The sequence below is a fragment of the Carcharhinus amblyrhynchos genome, unplaced genomic scaffold, assembly GCF_965287045.1.
Source record: "Carcharhinus amblyrhynchos unplaced genomic scaffold, sCarAmb.v2.hapA scaffold_46, whole genome shotgun sequence".
NCBI classification, from domain to species: domain Eukaryota; kingdom Metazoa; phylum Chordata; class Chondrichthyes; order Carcharhiniformes; family Carcharhinidae; genus Carcharhinus; species Carcharhinus amblyrhynchos.
Genome location: NW_027649787.1, coordinates 1,640,515 through 1,659,645, shown reverse-complemented (window position 1 = coordinate 1,659,645; position 19,131 = coordinate 1,640,515).

Genomic DNA, 19,131 nt, shown 5'->3' with positions numbered 1-19,131 from the left:
GTCTGTGTTTTGTCTGCACGTTGCTGCGAATGTCTTAGCCTTAACGTTTGCCGTGAACTACACCATTGAGAATTGGGATGTTTTGGGGGCCTCCTCTTGCACCGAGTTGTTTAATTGGCCGCCACCATTCAGAGCTGGATGCGGCGGGACTGCAGAGTTTCTGGGCTGAACCGATGGTTGTGGAAAGGCTTTGCCAGGCCTATTACTTGCTGCGTTGGCGTTTTTCTGCACGCAGGTGATCCTGTGTATGAGTTTCCACATGGAGTCCTCAGCAACTCGCATCATCTTCTGTTATGGACCACAGAACTGAAACCACATGGAGCTGCTTTGACAGTGGAGATTATTTTCTCCCAGAAGAGGGAAGGCTTTCGAGCGCATGTCCAACCAGGAAGTAATAATTTCCCGCTCATTGTAACTATCTCGAAACAAAGGAACATAGAGACATCGAAAGTAGAAGCAGGCGTGGGCCATTCGGCCCATCAAACCTGCTCTGCCATTCATCATGATGTCAGCTTATCGCCAAATGAAATATTCAGATCTTCCTTTCCACTATATTTCTTGATCCCTTTAGCCCGAAAAGCTATTTGTAGTTTCTTGGTGAAGTCACATAACATATTGACATCAATTGTATTCAGTGCTAGTGAATTCCACGCATTCACCACTCTTTGGGTGAAGAAATTTCTCCCCACCTCAGTCCAATAACATTTACTCCCTATCCTCAAACGTTGACTCTTGCTCTGTATTCCCCCGCCGTTGGGAAAATTCTTTATGAATCTGCCCCCTCTAACCCTGTTAGAATTTTGTACGTTTCGACGACGTCCCCTCTCTCTGTTCTAATCTCCATTGAATATAACCCTGTCTGACTTAATCTCTCCTCGTACGACAGACCTGACATTCCAGGGATCAGCCTGGTTAACCTTCGTTTTACTCCCTCTGTAGGAAGGACACCGTTCCTCAGATAAGTCCAACAAAACTGTAAAGAATTCTCCAGGGGTGGGAATCAGAACATGTCAGCAAGTGCAGTGACCGGGGGGTGGGCATAAGGCCAAGACAAGTCTACCTTACAGGAAGAGCAATCTCGGGGAGGATGAACTCAGTGACCCTGGAGGTCTGGAGTGCATCTGCTTAAATGCAAGGAGCGAATAGGCAAGGCAGATGAACTTAAAGCTTTAATACAGGAGCGGAACCTGGATGTGGTTGCAGTGACAGGGACTTGGTTAAAAGAAGGACAGGACTGGTAGCTGAATATTCCGGGGTATAAGCGTTTTAAGCGAGATAGAGGAGGAGATAGAGAGGTGGTGGAATAGTAATACTGGTTAAGGAGCAAATTGCAGCGGTACAGAGGGTGGACAATTTGGAAGGATAATGTAACAAAACGCTTTGGGTAGAGCTCAGAATCAGGAAGGGCGCAGTCACTTTGTTGGTGTTATACCACAGGCCTCCCAACAGCCAATGGAAACTTGTGGAGCGGATTTGTAAGAAGATTCTGGATAGGTGCCGAAAAAAAAAAGGGTGGTTGTAGTGGGGGACTTTAATTTCCCTCATATAGACTGGATATCCCTTAGGGCTGGGGGTCTGGACGGGGAGGAATTTGTAGAATGTGCCGAAGGAGGTTCATTGGAACAAGATGTTGATAGTCCTACTAGAGAGGGAGCTCTACTGGACCGAGAAATGGGGAATGAGCCCGGTCAGGTCATCAAAATTTCAGTGGGGGAACATGTGGCGAACAGTGATGACAATTCTGTAAACTAAATCCTATGTTCTTACATTTGAATTTGGCACAGTTGAGCAGAAGGGGCTTCATTCTGGGTATGATTCAAATAACCAACATGGAGGTTTTTATCAAACAAAGTTTATTTAAGAATACAGTTCAGTTTAAATCAAAAGAATGAGCATAACATTTCCCAATTACATGATTCGAACATGACGTAGAATAAACTTTACCAGCCAGCTGTCTCTGAAGTTCCAATCCAAACAACATACCCCAAACATGCGAGCTTACCTAAGCTTAGCACACAGGATAAGCACATTCAAATGATGCTGAATTTTCAGCTTTTTAACACCTGTCGTGAATTGATCCTTTTGGATTAAATCGCTCAGGCTTCCGAGTCCCGGAAATTTCCAAAAAGCCTCTGGAGAGAGAAATGGACTGGGACATGGCAGCCTCCATCAGCTTCTAACAGTAACTCACACACAGCATTGTTTCCAACTCCAGAGCAAGGGCCAATGCACTGTAGCTGTTCCCCACCTCAGGCTCCGGCTGAACAACAAAGTAAACAGGTTTAAAGTGCTGGGAAGCAAGTACAGAGGAGATGTTCAGGGTAAGTTTTTCACTCAGAGGGTGGTGAGTGAATGGGATCGGCTGTGATCGGTGGTGGAAGAGGCGAACTCGCTGGGATCTTTTAAAAGACTTCCAGGTGAGTATGTGGGATCCAGTGGCATTGGGAGTTACAGATAGTTCTACGGCTTGGTAGGTATAGATGTGATCAGCGCAACTTGTGGGCTGAAGCACCTGTTTATACTGTCGTGTTCTATGTTCTATATTCTATGTAAACCCTTGGATTTTTCTGTGAAAGAAAACAAGTCCCCAGGCATCAGCTGACTTGTTGATAATGTTCCACCCGGTCGTTCCAAAAGGAACATATCACTTGAAGATTCTGCATTAGTTCAGATTAAAAATGAACCAGATGGCAATTATATTGCTTCAGTCACAATTAGAGGATGCCGGTCTCTGTGAGAAAAGCAGGGCCAACACAATGCTCGGAGCTGCTTGAAAACCCTACTAAATAACATGATTGAAACCACATTGTCACAACTACTTACAAGTTACATTGGCTGTGTGTGGAAACATTTTACTCTTGAATATTATCGTTTGGAAACACAATCGGCTCCTCAAATGAGCATGTCAGTCACATGTGAAATGTTTTCTGTTCACTGACATAATGGGATATATTTCCAAACCACCTTTAATTTCATAAACAATAAAACTCTGAACTGGAAATCCTTGGCCTGATCATTAATGGCTAAATAAATTCCAATATAATCTATAACCTCTATCTTCCTAACCCATACAATCATTCTCAAATTAAAAATAGCTTATTTGGCCGTAAAATCATACCGAACAGATATTGCAAACTGGTTCTACAGAAATCTGTTAAGACTGATAATTAGTCTTCCTGGAGGGTGTAGGACGGGTTACCTTAACTCTCCTAAACATAAGAACATAAGAAATAGGAGCAGAATGAGGCCATATAGCCCTTCGATCCTGCCCCGCCATTCAGTAGGATCGTGGCTGATCTGAAGTGGATCAGTTCCACTTTCCCGCTTTCTCCCCATAACCCTTAATTCCCCTGTCTATCAGAAACAAAATTCATTCATTCACAAATTTACTGGGCTGTGTATGATTTGACACGATCCGATTTATTATTGGCAAATGTATCGGGATACATTGAAAAGTATTGTTTCTTGGGCGCGACACAGACACAACATACCGATCATAAAGTACACAGACTTGATTTATCATTGTCACGTGTGTTGGGGCACAGTGAAAATGGGGAGAGGGCGGGAATGTGGAACTGAGCCACGACAGATCAGCCATGATCTTATTGAATGTCGGGGCAGGTTCGAAGGGCTAGTTGGCCTACTCCTGCTCCTATTTCTTATGTTCTTATGTCCTTATGTACGTACCTTCCAGACAAAACATGCCGTTCATAGTGGGTTCGCAATGCTGTCTCACAGAGCCAGAGCCTGAAGTTCAATTCCAGCCTTGGGTGACTGTCTATGTGGAGTCTCATGCTCTCCTTTTCTCAACCTGGATTTCCTTTGGGTGCTTCGCTTTCCTCCCCCAGTATGAAAAGCATGCTGGTTAGGGACAATGCCCATGCTAAAGTTTCCTTCTGTGCACCTAAACAGGCGCCAGTGCGCGAAGGATGGCGAGGAACAAAAGCTTCAAGACAAGAGTGAGTTATTTATGCATTATTGAATAATGACACAAGTAGGCTTACATTAACAGCGCAATGACATTTGTATGAAAAAAAAACCCTCGTCTGCACACTCCGGTGCCTGTTCTGGGACAATAGTCAAGAAGTAGAGATGCCGGCGTTGGACTGGGGTAAACACAGGAAGAAGTCTCACAACACCAGGTTAGAGTCTAACCAGTTTACTTCATAGATGGAGATCTGTAACCCCCTGACTTGCCTGGGCTTGTAAAATCTCACTTACTGTCCCGTCTGGAGATAATACATATCTCTTTAACCAATGCTAATTCTATCTCCACTCACATTGTCTGCATCTTTAAGACTTGAAGAGCAGGTTAGCTGTGAAGATTTGCATTCTAATCAGTATTCTGTAAACTGTCTGTGTCTTTATATCCCCCTCTCTGATCAGAACCTTCCACACACCTGACGAAGGAACACCGTTTCCGAAAGCTTGTGTTATTACTATCAAATAAACTGGTTGGACTCTAACCTGGTGTTGTGAGATGTCTCACTGGAACAATAGGCCAGTGCACCTATCCAGCATGTCTATCGGACTGTGGGAGGAAACTGGAGCACCCGGAGGAAACCCACACAGACACAGGGAGACAGTGGAAACTCCACCCATACAGTCACCTGAGCCCGGAAACAACAGCAGGTCCCTGAAACTGTGAGGCAAAAGTGGTAAACGCAGCACAACAGTCAGGCTGGGGCCGTGGCCGGGAGGGCAAATACAGATTGTCGTGCTTTCAAATCCCGTCAGCTACTTCCACTTATTTCAAACAGAGAACAATCTTCCTGATTCGTTACCGTGCGTTTGTGTAGACAAATGCTTGAGTTGGTAGAGGCAGCCGCAGAGAGCGGGGCTCGGCAGCAAAGAGGCTCATTGCCTGTGACCGCAGCTGTTTGCTGTGAGGGTCAGAACACCCTTACTCACAGCCCATTCGGTGCTGTGCAAAACGCCCTGAGGGGAGGAGATCGCTGACCAAGATTCCGACCATTTCACCACCTGATGCTCGCGATGGAAAATGACGTTCGAGCAGAAGCTGTCAGTGCATTTCCTGTTTTAATAGTTGTAGTGCTTTAGACACAGAACTGCCTGCAGTGGCCAAACGCTGGGACTAAGTGTTAGAATACAGATTGATGCGTGTGTCCAGTCTGGGGTGTATTAGATCAAACAGAGAACAGGCGAGTATACAATTTGAGAGAGAAACCTCACGGAAACAGCACCAATTCGTCCATGCCGGCGAAGTTTCCAAACTGGAAGTGATTCCATATGCCTGCGTTTGGCCCACATTCCAATGAACCTTTTCCATCCATCTACCTGTTCAAATTTCTTTCAAATGTAATTGTGCCCACCTCTACCACCTCCTCTGGCCGCTCATTCCATAAACACACCACACTGCGTGTGAAAAGGTTTCTCCTGAAAACCCTTTTCATCGCTCCCCTCTCAAATTCAAGCTGTGGTATTAAGATTTAGACTCTCCTATCCTGGATAATCGACACCCGGAAGAAAGCGGCGCAGACACAGGGAGACTCCGTACAGACAGTGACCTAAGCTGGGAGTCGAACCCGGGTCCTTGGAACTGTGAGACAGCAATGCTAACCACAGTAATACAGTAAATGTGGGGTTCAGCCGGGAGGGCAATTGGAGATTGTCGAACTCCCATGTCCCCTCTCTGCTCCTCCCACCAATTTCCAGCACATAGCAACTTTCCTGAATTGTTACAGTGCGTTTGTGTAGATATTACACAGTGCGATCCCAGTGAGCTGCTGGTGAATGGACTGGTCCCCTACATTAATGAGTTACATTAATATGAATGTGAAGAGCCTGGTGGAAAGGATTACTGATAAAAATGGGTTCTGAAATGAGTAGAGAGTGTGGAGCCTCACTGAGGGCCTGAACTATTTTGCAGAATTGCTTGATCTTGAAGGATGAAGAAGGGAGTCAGTAGAGGCAGCAGCTGAGAAGCAGCTCCGGCAGCAAAGAGGCGCATTTCCTGTGACCGCGGCTGTTCGCTGTGAGTCTCAAAATACTCTAACCCACAGCCCAAATGGGGATCTGCAACATGAACTGAGGTGCGGAGGTGATTGGCCAAGATTCTGATCACCTCATCACCTGATGCTTGAGATGGAAAAATGATGTTCTTGCCAGAATTTGTCAGGGCCTTTCCTGTTTCTACAGTTGAGGGGCTTCATGTGCAGAACTGCATAAGTGGTCAAACACTGGAACTCAGCGTTAAGCTGCATGTTGAGTAGTGTTACCTGCCGGGGGTGGATTGGAGTAAACACAGAACAGGCTTGTGTAGAATTAGGGAGAGAGGTGCAGCATGGGAACAGATCCTTCGGCCTAACTCGTCCTTGTTGACCAAGTTTCCTAAACAGAACTAATCTCATTTTCCTGTGATTGACCATATCCCGCTCCATCTTCTCCGTCCAAGTACCTGGACAAATGTTTTCTTTAATGTTGTAATTACACCTGTCTCTAACACCCCCTCAGAAAGCTCATTCCATATGGGTACCAGGCTCTGTCTGAAGCAGATTACCCCCACACACACCTTAATACGTTCCCCTCTCAACTTTCTGCTATGGTCCTTCGTTTTGTTTCCCGACTCCATTTAACGAACAAAGAACAAAGAACAACACAGCACGGGAAACAGGCCCTTCTCCCCAACGACCCCGCGCCGCCATTTTGATGAAGTTGCTTGTGCAATTCACTGGGAAAATACAAAACCCAACTGCAGGGGCATAAATCTGTAAAACCCATAAGTTGGCTTTTGTGCACAAGACTTTATTTCAAATTTGAACTAACTGTCTTCATTTGCGCCCCTCCATCGTACAAAGAGGGAATTCAGACACTGGAACTGGCGCACTGTCTCAGAAGGATAGCAGGACGGCACATTATCATTAGTAACAGGAAAGGAAAAACAGATTGGGTCTTCAAGGCTGAGGGGTAACAGAATAGATGTTCTGAAAATTGGACCAGTAGCAACTACTCAGTAACAGTTTTCGGTTATGGGGAAGCGATGGCCTCCTGATATTATCGCTAGACTATTAATCCAGAAACACAGTTAATGCTCTGGGGACACAGTTAGAATCCTGACACGGGTGTTGGTTTAAATTTGAGTTGAACACAAAAATCTTGAATTAAGGATCTACTGATGCACATGAAACCATTGTTCACTGTCAATGATCCGATCTGGTTCACTCAAGTCCTTTTGGGATGGAAATCTGCCATCGTTGCCCGGTCTGGCCTACATGCGACTTTACAGCCACAGTAATTGGGTTCCAAAGTCTCAATGAATCCAAAATGCCCTCCATAAGTCATTGGCAGTAAATGTTGGCCAACCAGCACGCGCATGTCCCACAAATGATTAAAAATGTAGACATTTAAACAAAAAAAACGTTAACCTATCCTTCAGACTGCATCTATCCAATAGCACACTCTGAACTGCAATGGAGAAAAGTTAATTATTGCACCCTACCAATTTGTGCACTGGATAGCACTGCTGCGCCATAGCACCAGAGAACCGGGTTCGATACCTGGTTTGGGTCACTGTCTGAGTGGAGTCTGAAAGTCCTCTCCCTGTCTGCGTGGGTTTCCTCCCATCGCTCCAGTTTGCTCCCACAGCCCAAAATAGGTGTTCGTTGGTGTCTTGGAGACGCTAACAATTCTCCCTCAGTGTTTCCAATCAGGTGTCGCAGTGTGCAGTCTAGGGGATTTTCGCCATAACTTCATTGCAGTGTTAATGTAAGCCTACGTCTGTCATTAATAAAATACACTTTAATTCGAGGAGATTTGATTTTTAGAGTCGGCTGCTCTGCTGTGACGCACAAACTGTGAGGATTGTCAAACGAATATAATGTTCATCCCAAGACTGCCCTACAATGGTGACATCATCATCTCCACAGCAGAGGTCGTCATAGTTTCCATTGAATCTGTAAAGGCCCAACTGAATGGGACGCAGACCACGTCATTGTGTCCACAGTGTCTATAGAAGCGAGCCCGTGAGACACAACACAAGGACATTTCGATCAAGATGGCCGAAGAATCTCTATCTCTGATACTCATTTTCCAAATCCTGAGGTTTCACTGTGAGTAAGAGGCGGGGGGGGAATTTTAATCGGAATCAATTTTATAAACCAGAATGAGCTTTTTCGAAGCTGAAAGCGTGAGCCAGTGTTCAGGTGAAGGCATTTGAACTGGTCATAAAGTTCATTTATTGTTTCCACCCGTAAAGCGAAGAAAGTAAGTATAACGAACAATGATTACAAAGATTGTGCAGTGGATAGCACTGCTGCCTCACAGCGCCTGGGAACCGGGTTCGATACCTGGTTCGGGTCACTGTCTGTGTGGAGTCTCCATGTCCTCTCCCCGTCTGCGTGGGTTTCCTCCCATCGCTCCAGTTTGCTCCCACAATCCCAAAGTGGTGCTAATTGTTGCATTGGAGGTGCTAAAAATACTCCCTCAGTGTATCCGAACAGGTTCTCAGTGTGGAGAATAGGGGATTTTCGCCGTAACTTCATTCCAGTGCTAATGCACCTCTGGCATTAATAAAATAAATTACAATTCGAGGCGATTTTGATGTTTACAGTCACTTCAGGTATTTCAATAGTCAATGTTTCGCACAATAATCTGTCTAGTTACAGAATCCGAGTCCTCTGTGTCTCAGATCCCCTTCACAATGACAGCTGCAGTTGGCCAAACGGTGGAATTATTCTATCATGACACTCAAGAATTGGATTTGGTGTCCAACTATGCTTGGTACAAACAGCGGCTGGGTGAAGCCCCGATAAAAATAGACACTACATCCTGTACCAGGGCCGACTGTAAGTTTATGTCAGAAAAAGCTTATCCAGGGAATGTGTTGATTCTGAAAATTCGCAATGTCCAGACGCATGACTCTGGTTCCTACTACTGTGTATATACTCGGTCTGCACTGATCCGGAATCGAACCACACTCCTGGTTGGAGGTAAGAGAGCAAGTGAAATTCACTCTGAGTATGCGCAGCATTATCTTTTTTTGTGTAAATTAATTGTTAACTTTGTCCCAATTTCTGTCCAGACAGTTCCACCAACAAGACGGCTGTGCAGGTGTTAGTCCCGCAGGGTGAGCCGGATGTGAATGATCATGTGCCTTTAATGTGTTTGGTCAGTGGAGTTTCTTCAAACCAGATTGCTATTTTCTGGAATATTTCTGGCCTGGTCACTGAGGGATCGAGTGATCCCGGGATAATGCAGACGGACGGGACCTACAACATCAGAAGTCTTGTCATGGTGTCGGGGCAAGTCTGGAGAAGTGGCGGTGTCGGTACTTGCGTTGTTCAACTGGGGATTCGAGGCAAATATTGGACGGGAAGTGTGTCCTTCCCCAATGCAGCAGAAACTGGGGCAGGTGAGTTTTTAATCTCCACAATGATGGTTTGAATTCAACTTGTAATCACTTGCGTTAATGTTCCAACTCTTCAGAAACTGCCGTCTGTTAGGTACACAGGAGAGATCTCCAATTTTACCTGCATTATTTATTAGTGTCACAAATATGCTGACATTAACACTGCAATGAAATTGCTGTGAAAATCCCCTATTCGCCACACTCCTGCGCCTCTTGGAGTGCACTGAAGAAGAATTCAGCATGTCCAATTCCGCCAACCAGCTCGGCTTCCGAGAACTGGAGGAAACTGGAACGCCTGGAGGAGGCGAGCACCGATCTGCGAGAACGCGCCGACTCTGCACACACAGTGATCCAAGCCGGGAATCAAACCATGTTCTCTGGCAATGTGAGGCAGCAGGGGTAAGCACTGTGTCGCCCGGAATCCGGTCACTTCTCCCCTTCAAGGCAGAGTCTAATTTCCCGGATGAAAGTTTTTTTTATTGAATCTCCGTCCACCGTCCTTTTTAGACATTGGATTTTCAAACTCAGTTGAGGTCAGTCCGACGTTGGATGTGCTTTGCAATCAAGAAGCAAAAGCACTGAAAGTATTTTCTGAATCTGTGTTTTTTTGTCCCCCTGAGGCATTAGTTGAATTTTCCATAATCTCACTGCAGAATCTCTAGTTTCCGTTTGGCAACTGTTTCATAATAAATTCCTAATACCTGGGATCCAATCGCATTAAAATCAAGATCAAAAGCAATGCGCAAATTGCATTTTTCGATTATGAATACTCTTTGGTCTTGTGATTAAGAGCACATCTGAATGGCCAACGGAAACATCTGTGAGAACAGATCGCACAACTGGAATTGCACGTGGAGCCGGTAGTGAGAAATGTACAAAACTCTGAGGGAAAGTTAGATAGAGTGGCAGGATTTCAATAGCTATTTCAAAGATGCGGTGCAGTCTACGTGCTGTGGGGTGACCCGCAATGACATTAGGGATGGAATTCTAGGATTTTGACCCAACAACTGCGACGGAATGCCAATATATTCCCAAGTCAGGATATTGCGTGGTTTGGAGAAGAAAATGCAGGTGGTGGTGTTTCCATGTATCCGCTGCCCATGTCCTTCTAGACGGAAGAGGTCGTAGGTTTAGAAGGTGCTGTCTAAGGATCTTTGATGAGTTGCTGCAGTGAGTGCACACACACTGCTGATTCTGAGCATCGGCTGGTGGAGGGAGTGAATGTGTTGCCAATCCAGCGGGTGGTTTTGCCCTTGATGATGTCAAGCTTCTTACGCGTTGTTGGAGTTGCACCCAACCAGGCAAGAGGAGGGGTAATCCATCACACTTCTGACTTGTGCTTTATAGATGATGAACAGGGTTCGGGGAGTCAGGAGCTGAGTTATTCTCCAGTGGATTCGCAGCCTCTGACCTGCTTTTGTAGCCACTCTGTTGAAGTGGGGATTCCAGTTGAGTTTTGATCAATGATAATCGAAAAAAATGTCAATGGTGAATCAGTTATGGATATAACACAATGTCGAGAGGCAATGGTTAGAGTGTCTGCGTTCAGCTTCCCGTCCCAGCAACGCGGAAAGATTTATTTGTCCCAGCTGCAATTTCTAACAGTTTTCTCTCTATAGGATGGTGCAATCTGAAACTTTCCATTGCCATAATTATCCTGGTGATCCCGATTATCCTTTTAGTCCTTCTCTCCATTTGTATTTGGAAGAGAGGGAGATCAGGTGAGGGATAATGTTCAGTAGGAATATCATTACTTTTCATCCAATGTGACTCCCCTCGAAGGTTTCAATTACTGATCACAGTGTCTTGTTTCAGGAGAGCGAGCGGAGGGAGCCGGGAATGAAAGGTGAGTAACTGAGCCATTTTCAAAGTTCATCTCTCTGTATATAATATCCTGTTAAACACAGTTCAAAACCATTACTTATTCCAAAGGTATATGTTGATATTTTTCATATTTTAACAATGAGTATCCTTTCTCTCAAATATTTCTGGGCCAGGATTTGCAGGATATAACACTTGTTTAATTCTGTTTATTATCTTATCCAGTTTTAGCTTGAGAGAAAGACTGCGTGGAGGGCAGCGGAAAGAGAGACAATCGGGTGAGTTGTATGCAAATGTTGGCAAAGTTTAAATATCACTGAAGAGATAAATCATAGAGACTTTGCCATGGACGACACGGTGGCACAATGGTTAGCACTGCTGCTTCACCGCTCCAGGGACCTGGGTTCGATTGCCCGTCTCGGGCCACTGTCTGTGTGGAGTTTGCACATTCTCCTCGTGTCTGCGTGGGTTTCCTCCGGGTGCTCCGGTTTCCTTCCACAGTCCAAAGATGTGTGGGTCAGGTTGATTGGCCATGCTAAAATTGCCCCTTAGTGTCTTAAGATGCTTTGGTGAGAGGGATTAGTAGGTAAAATATGTAGGGACATAGGGGTAGGGCCTGGGTGGGTTTGTGGTCGGTGCAGACTCGATGGGCTGAAGGGCCTCTTTCTGCGCTGTAGGGTTCTATGATCTATGATCAGTGCAGAAGGCCAATGGGCGCATCGAACCTGCATTGAGACCAATGCCATCCAGGCTCTACCCCTGTAGCGCCACAGATTTACATATCGAATGCCCCTGGCGGTAAGCGCACATGAGCATGGCCCAGCCACCTAACCTACACATCTTTGGGCTTCTGCAAACTAACCCGACCCGCCACATAGACACCATTGACATGTAGATAAAAGATGAAAAATGGTGGTGGTGGTTGTGGGGTGGGGTGGGGTGGGGAGGTGCGGGGGGACAGAACCGTGGTACACCAAGGGACACTGGCTTCCAGATACTCAGCATCCACCTGTCGTCACACGCTGTCTCCAGCAACTGATCCAATTCTGAATGCACTTTATCAAATTACCCTGAATATTTGCATGTCTCCCATTTGGAACCATGACAAAGGCTTTGCTGAAATGCATGTCAACTACATCGGCCGCACTACCTTCGGCTGCACACCTGGTCAGCCTCACAAAATTCAATCAGGTTTGTTAGGCTCTGACGAAGCCATGCTCACTATCTCCGCACAAGCTTTGTCTCTCCAAGTGTCGATAGATTTTTCTCCTTCAGATGTTTCTTTCATTGTTTCCCTCCCACTGATGTGAAACTCACTTGTCTGTAGTTCCCTGGTTCATCTCTACAGCTCTTCCTAAATAACCGAACAACATTTGTCGTTCTTCTGGGATCTCCCGTGGCCAGAGAGGAATTGAAAAATATGAGTCAGTGCCCCTGCAATCTCCCCTCCTGCCTCCCAATGCTGGTGAGGGCGCAATTCAGCTGGACTTGGAGTTTTATCCACTTTTCAGGCTGCCAACACCCCCAGTAGCTTATCTTATCCTATACCAATTTGGTCAAGAACCGCACAGTCCCTCTCCCTGAATTCTGGATCATAGTCCTCATTACCTTGGGTGAAGAAGGATGTGATGTATTCATTTAGCACCTGGCCCATGTCCTCTGGCTCCACCCACAGTTTGTCGCCTTAGCGCCAAATGGACCGTATTCTTTTCCTGTTTGATATACATGTGATCATGCTGGGATTTTCCCTACATTTTCCAGACAGGACATTCTCATATCCGTATCGAGAGTTGCCGAGTGCTTCACGTCGTTAGTGTACGCTTAAACTGGACCAACTGACGGGCAACACGGTAGCTCAGTGACTATCACTGTTTGCTGTGCAGACACATGGACCCGGGTCGGATCTCCGCCTTGGGTCGGTGTCTGTGGGAGTTTGCACATTCTCCCCGTGTCTGCGTGGGTTTTCTCCGGGTGCTCTGGTTTACTCCCACACCCCAAAAAGGTGCTTTTAGGCTGATTGATGTTAACAAATTGTCCCTAAGTTAGATCTCCCTTAATCTGACGCACGTATTTTCGAAATTTGCACCCTTTTATTGCGGAGTCCAAGAGGCGTAGACAAAAGTCATAGGGAGAAGAAGGATTGGAATGAGGCACTCACTGAGTGTTAAAATGGCGGCGCGGGCTTGTAGGGCCGAAGGGCCTGTTTCCTGTGCTGTGTTGTTCTTTGTTCTTTGTATTCCTAACTGGTTTCCTAAACTGACATCTTCCACTTTGTTACACAGACGACTGTCGCCAAACATATGGAAAGAGAACACAAGACTGTGCAGCTCAGGTAAGCACGTTTAATATCATTGCGGAAATTGGATTTTGGAATAAGTTGAAGGATGTCCCATCTGGGATAGTTCATGCGGCTGTCAGCGAGCAGCTCACTGTCTGAAACATCTAATTGTAACCAAATCACATTCGCCCACACTTTGGAATCAGAACAGACATCTCTGTGGCTCTTCCAAATGATCATCCAGCGATTGAGTTAATGTTCCGGTTACAATACCTCAGACAGACGTTCCTTCGGATTTCCAGCAGTTTTCATTGCTGATTATCAGATTTCTGCGTCTCTTCTTTCACTTTTTGTTTTTTTGCGGTGGGTCTAATTCTCCCTCACTCAGTTCCAGGTTTCCTCCCATCTGCGCACATTTGGAAATGTATTAATTGCTGGGGTTATGTTCACAGTGAGATAGTGGTTAGCAATGCTCCTTCTAAGTGTCAGGGACACAGGTTCAATCCTCGGCTTGGGTCACTGTCTCTGTGGAGTTTGCACGTTCTCCCCGGGCCTGCATGGGTTTCCTTCTGGTGTTCCAGTTTCCTCTCACCGTCCAAAGATGTGCGAGTTAGGTGGGATGCTGAATTGCCCTTAGTGTCAGGCGGACTAGCTGGAGTAAATGCATGGGGTTAGGGCCTGAGTGTGATTGTGGTGCAGACTGGATGGACCGAATGACCTCATGCTGTACCGTAGGATTCTATATATGTGCTGCTTTGAGCTTGTGTGTTTGAGAGATTCTATGTATATCTCTGTGTCTGTGTTGTTGTGAGTTTGTGTGTGTGTGAGATTGTGAGATTCTCTTTCTGTGTATCTTTCTTGGTGAGAGATTGTTTCTGTGTTGAGCGGGACGGGTGAATGTGTGTGTGCGTGAGGGGGAGACTCGGAGAGAGAGAAAGAGAGACTGTGTTTGAGGGAGTCGGTAAATGAGTGAACACTTCGGTACTGTGTATGTGTGTGTGTGTGTGTGTGTGTGTGTGTTTCTGTGCGCCTCTGTGTTTCGATGTGCAAGCCTGTCTGAGTCTGTGTGTCCTGGAGCTGTGAAGCAGCAGTGCTAACCACTATGCTACCGTGCCACCGACGATGGGGGGAATTACTGACTAATTCTTCCACGGATGCATTAAGCCATTTATTTTGCAATTGAGATAGAGGCCACTGGAAGCGGGATCAACAAACACTTTGAAAGGAAATTGGATAACTGCTTGTTGGAAAGAACATTGATGAGCATTATGAAGAAAGTTGAGGTGAAGTTTGGATTAAATGGGATGTTATGACCTTGCGGCCTTATCGCTAGAAGATTAATCCATAAATTTAGCTCATGTTCTGAGGATTGTGCTCTAATCCAGCAATGCCAGAGGGAGGAATTTCTATTCAGTAAAAAATAAAAATCTGGAATTAGGAATCCACAGGTGAACAAGAAACCATTATTAGAAAAACAAGTGAGGTACACTATTGGAAAGTAAATATCTCATTCTTATCTACTGTGGCCTACATGCAACTTCAGAGCCACAGTATGATGGTTGATTCTCAATGCTCTCTAAATAAAGACGAATAAGAATGCACAAAGCCAGCGATGCCCACGTCCCACGGGTGAATAAAAACTTTGTTGCTTTTTCAAAGATCCAACATGGATTCATTGGGCCGAACAGTTTCTATCTAAGCAGTACCATTCTCTGATTTTGTGTGGTTTTGAGGTTCGGTGTCATCTCAAATATTTATGGGCCGAAGGCCTCCTTCCAGAGAAAGGGTGCAGAGGAGGTTTACCAGGATGTTGCCTGGTTTGCTGGAAAGGCTGAGGGATTGAGGTTATTTTCATTCGAGAGAAGAAGGTTAAGAGGTGACCTAATTGAGTCATACAAGATGATCAGAGGGTTAGGTAGGGTGGACAGTGAGAGCCGTTTTCCTCGGATGGTGATGGCTAACACAAGGTTTAAACATAGCTAAATATAGAACATAGAACATAGAACATTACAGCGCAGAACAGGCCCTTCGGCCCACGATGTTGCGCCGACCAGCTACAAAAACAATGACCCACTAGCCTATACCAATCCCTTTTCGTCCATAAACCTATCCAGAGATCTCTTAAACGCCCCCAAACTAGACGCATTTACAACCGCAGCAGGCAGGGCATTCCAATCCCTCACCACCCGCTGGGTAAAGAACCTACCCCTGACATCCGTCCTGTAGCTACCCCCCCTTAATTTAAAGCCATGCCCCCTCGTGCTAGCTTTCTCCATCCGAGGAAAAAGGCTATCACTATCCACCCTATCTAAACCTCTAATCATCTTATATGTTTCAATAAGATCCCCTCTTAGCCGCCTTCTTTCCAACGAAAACAACCCTAAATCCCTCAGTCTCTCCTCGTAGGACCTCCCCACCATACCAGGCAACATCCTAGTAAACCTCCTCTGCACCCTCTCCAACGCCTCCACATCCTTCTTGTAATGCGGGGACCAGAACTGCACACAGTACTCCAAGTGCGGCCGCACTAGAGTAGTGTACAGTTGCAACATTACACTGCGACTCCTAAATTCAATCCCCCTACCAATAAACGCCAAGACACCGTACGCCTTCTTAACAACCTTATCTACTTGATTCCCAACTTTCAGGGATCTATGTACACACACACCTAGATCCCTCTGTTCATCCACACTATTCAAAGTCCTCCCGTTAGCCCTATACTCGACACATCTGTTGCTCCTACCAAAGTGAATTACCTCACACTTCTCCGCATTAAATTCCATCCGCCACCTCACGGCCCAGCTCTGCAACCTATCTAAGTCTCCCTGCAGACTATGACACCCTTCCTCACAATCTACCACACCTCCAACTTTGGTGTCATCAGCAAATTTACTAATCCACCCAACTATACCCTCATCCAGATCATTAATAAAAATTACAAACAACAGTGGCCCCAAAACAGATCCCTGAGGCACACCACTCGTAACTGTACTCCATGATGAATATTTACCATCCACCACCACCCTCTGTCTCCTATCTGATAGCCAATTCCTGATCCAACTTCCTAGATTACCCACAATCCCATACATCTGCATTTTCTGCAGAAGCCTACCATGGTGAACCTTATCGAACGCCTTACTAAAATCCATGTATACCACGTCAACTGCCTTGCCCCCATCCACCTCTTTGGTCACCTTCTCAAAAAACTCAATAAGGTTAGTAAGGCACGACCTACCCGCTACAAAACCATGCTGACTATTTCTAATCAATTCATTACACTCCAAATAACTATAAATCCTATCCCTAATAATTTTTTCTAAAACCTTGCCCACAACAGAAGTAAGACTCACCGGTCTATAATTCCCGGCAAAGTCTCTGTTCCCCTTCTTAAACAATGGGACAACATTCGCTATCCTCCAATCCTCCGGGACTACACCAGAGACCAATGACGACCTGAAGATCTGAGCCAGAGGCTCTGCAATCACCTCTCTAGCCTCCCAGAGAATCCTAGGGTAGATCCCATCCGGACCAGGGGACTTATCTATTTTCAGCCCCTCAAGAATTTCCAGCACATCCCCTTTATCAACCGTAATACTGTCTATTTTACACCCCTGCAACCCAATGTCCTCCTCAGCTATATTCATGTCCCCCTGCGTGAACACCGAAGAGAAATATTGGTTCAATACTTCTCCAATCTCCTCCGGTTCCACACACAACTTCCCCCTGCTGTCTGTAACTGGCCCTAATCTTGCCCTGACCAACCTTCTGTTCTTGACATACCTATAGAACGCCTTAGGATTCTCCTTAATCCTATCAGCCAAAGTCTTCTCATGTCCTCTTTTAGCCCTTCTCAACTCACTCTTCAACTCCCTCCTAGCCAATCTAAAGCTTTCTAGTGCACTATCTGAGCCCTCCAATCTCATCCGAACATAAGCCTCCTTTTTCTTTTTAACCATCGACTCAACTCTTTTAGTGCACCACGGTTCCCTAGATCTACCAAATCCACCATGCCTGACAGGGACATACCTATCAAGGACTCGCAGTAGCTGCTCCTTGAAAAAACTCCACATTTCAGACGTTCCCAGTCCCTGTAATCCCCTAATCCAATCCATGCTTCCTAATTCACTCCTGATAGCCTCATAATCGCCCTTACCCCAGCTAAAATTGCTGACCCGAGGTTCATGCCTATCTCTTCCCATCACTAAGGTGAACGTAACCGAATTGTGGTCACTATCACCAAAATGCACACCAACTTCCAAGTCTAGCACCTGGTCTGGCTCATTTCCCAGCACCAAATCCAATATAGCCTCACCTCTAGTTGGCCTGTCTACATACTGAGACAAAAAACCTTCCTGCACGCTTTGTACAAACACTGACCCCTCTAGCGAGCTAGAACTATAGCAACTCCAATCAATATTCGTAAAGTTAAAGTCCCCCATAACAATTACCCTATTACTTTCACTCCTAACCAGGATTGTCTCCGCAATCCTTTCCTCAACCTCTCTAGAACTTTTAGGAGGTCTATAAAAGACTCCCAACAGGGTGACCTCTCCTCTCCTATTTCTAATCTCTGCCCATACTACCTCAACTGACAAGTCCTCATCAAACTTTCTCTCCGACACTGTGATACAGTCCTTGACTAGCAATGCTACCCCACCCCCCCTTCTACCTTCTTCTCTACTCCGACTAAAGCATTTGTACCCCGGAACCTGCAACATCCATTCCTGACCCTGCTCTATCCATGTCTCAGAAATGGCCACAACATCAAAGTCCCAGGTACTGATCCACGCTGCAAGTTCATCCACTTTATTGCGAATACTCCTCGCATTAAAGTACACGCATTTCAAACCCTGCTGCGCCCCACCCCCACTATGCCGTGCCTTGCATTCCCCAACTATGCCCCCCTCACTTTCACCCCCTTTCCTCACTATCCCTCCCCCCCTCCGAATCAGTTTAAACCTTCCTGCATCGCTTTTGCAAATTTACCCCCCAGGATATTGATTCCCCTCTGGTTCAGGTGTAGACCATCCCTCTTATAGAGGTCCCACCTTCCCCAGAATGAGCCCCAATTGCTCAAATATAGCTTTAAATTAAGGGTTCGTAGTTATAGGACGGATGTCAGGGGTTGGATCTTTACTCAGAGGGTAGTAAGGGCGTGGAGTGTCCTGCCTGCAGCAGTTGTGGACTAGCCAAGTTTACGGGCGTTCAAATGGTCAGTGGATAGGCACTGGGATAACATTGGAATCGTTTAGGTTAGAGGGTCATTAGATTGGTTCCACTGGTTGGCGCAACATCGAGGGCCGAAGGGCCTGTCCTGCGCTGTAATGTTCTCTGTTCTGCAACGTAGGGGATCAATTGCTCTCTTTGATAATTCTATAATTGGTGAATGTTTCAGAGTGGACCGACCTACGCCTCCCTGGATTTGGCCGCCTTGGAAAAGATGTCAAAAAAGAAGGCGGGTCGAAAATAAGGATTCAAGCCATGAGTTCTGGAGGGGGCAGAATTTCCTGAAAATTCCACAGCCTCATGGAAGTAACAATGGAACCAATAAGACTCCCTTCAAACAGCTTTGCTTTCCCCAAGCATCCAGAAATCATTGGCTCCACCGTTCATTATAAATGATTGGAAATTGAATTTCGGGTATTTCGCTAGAATGATCTTCTTC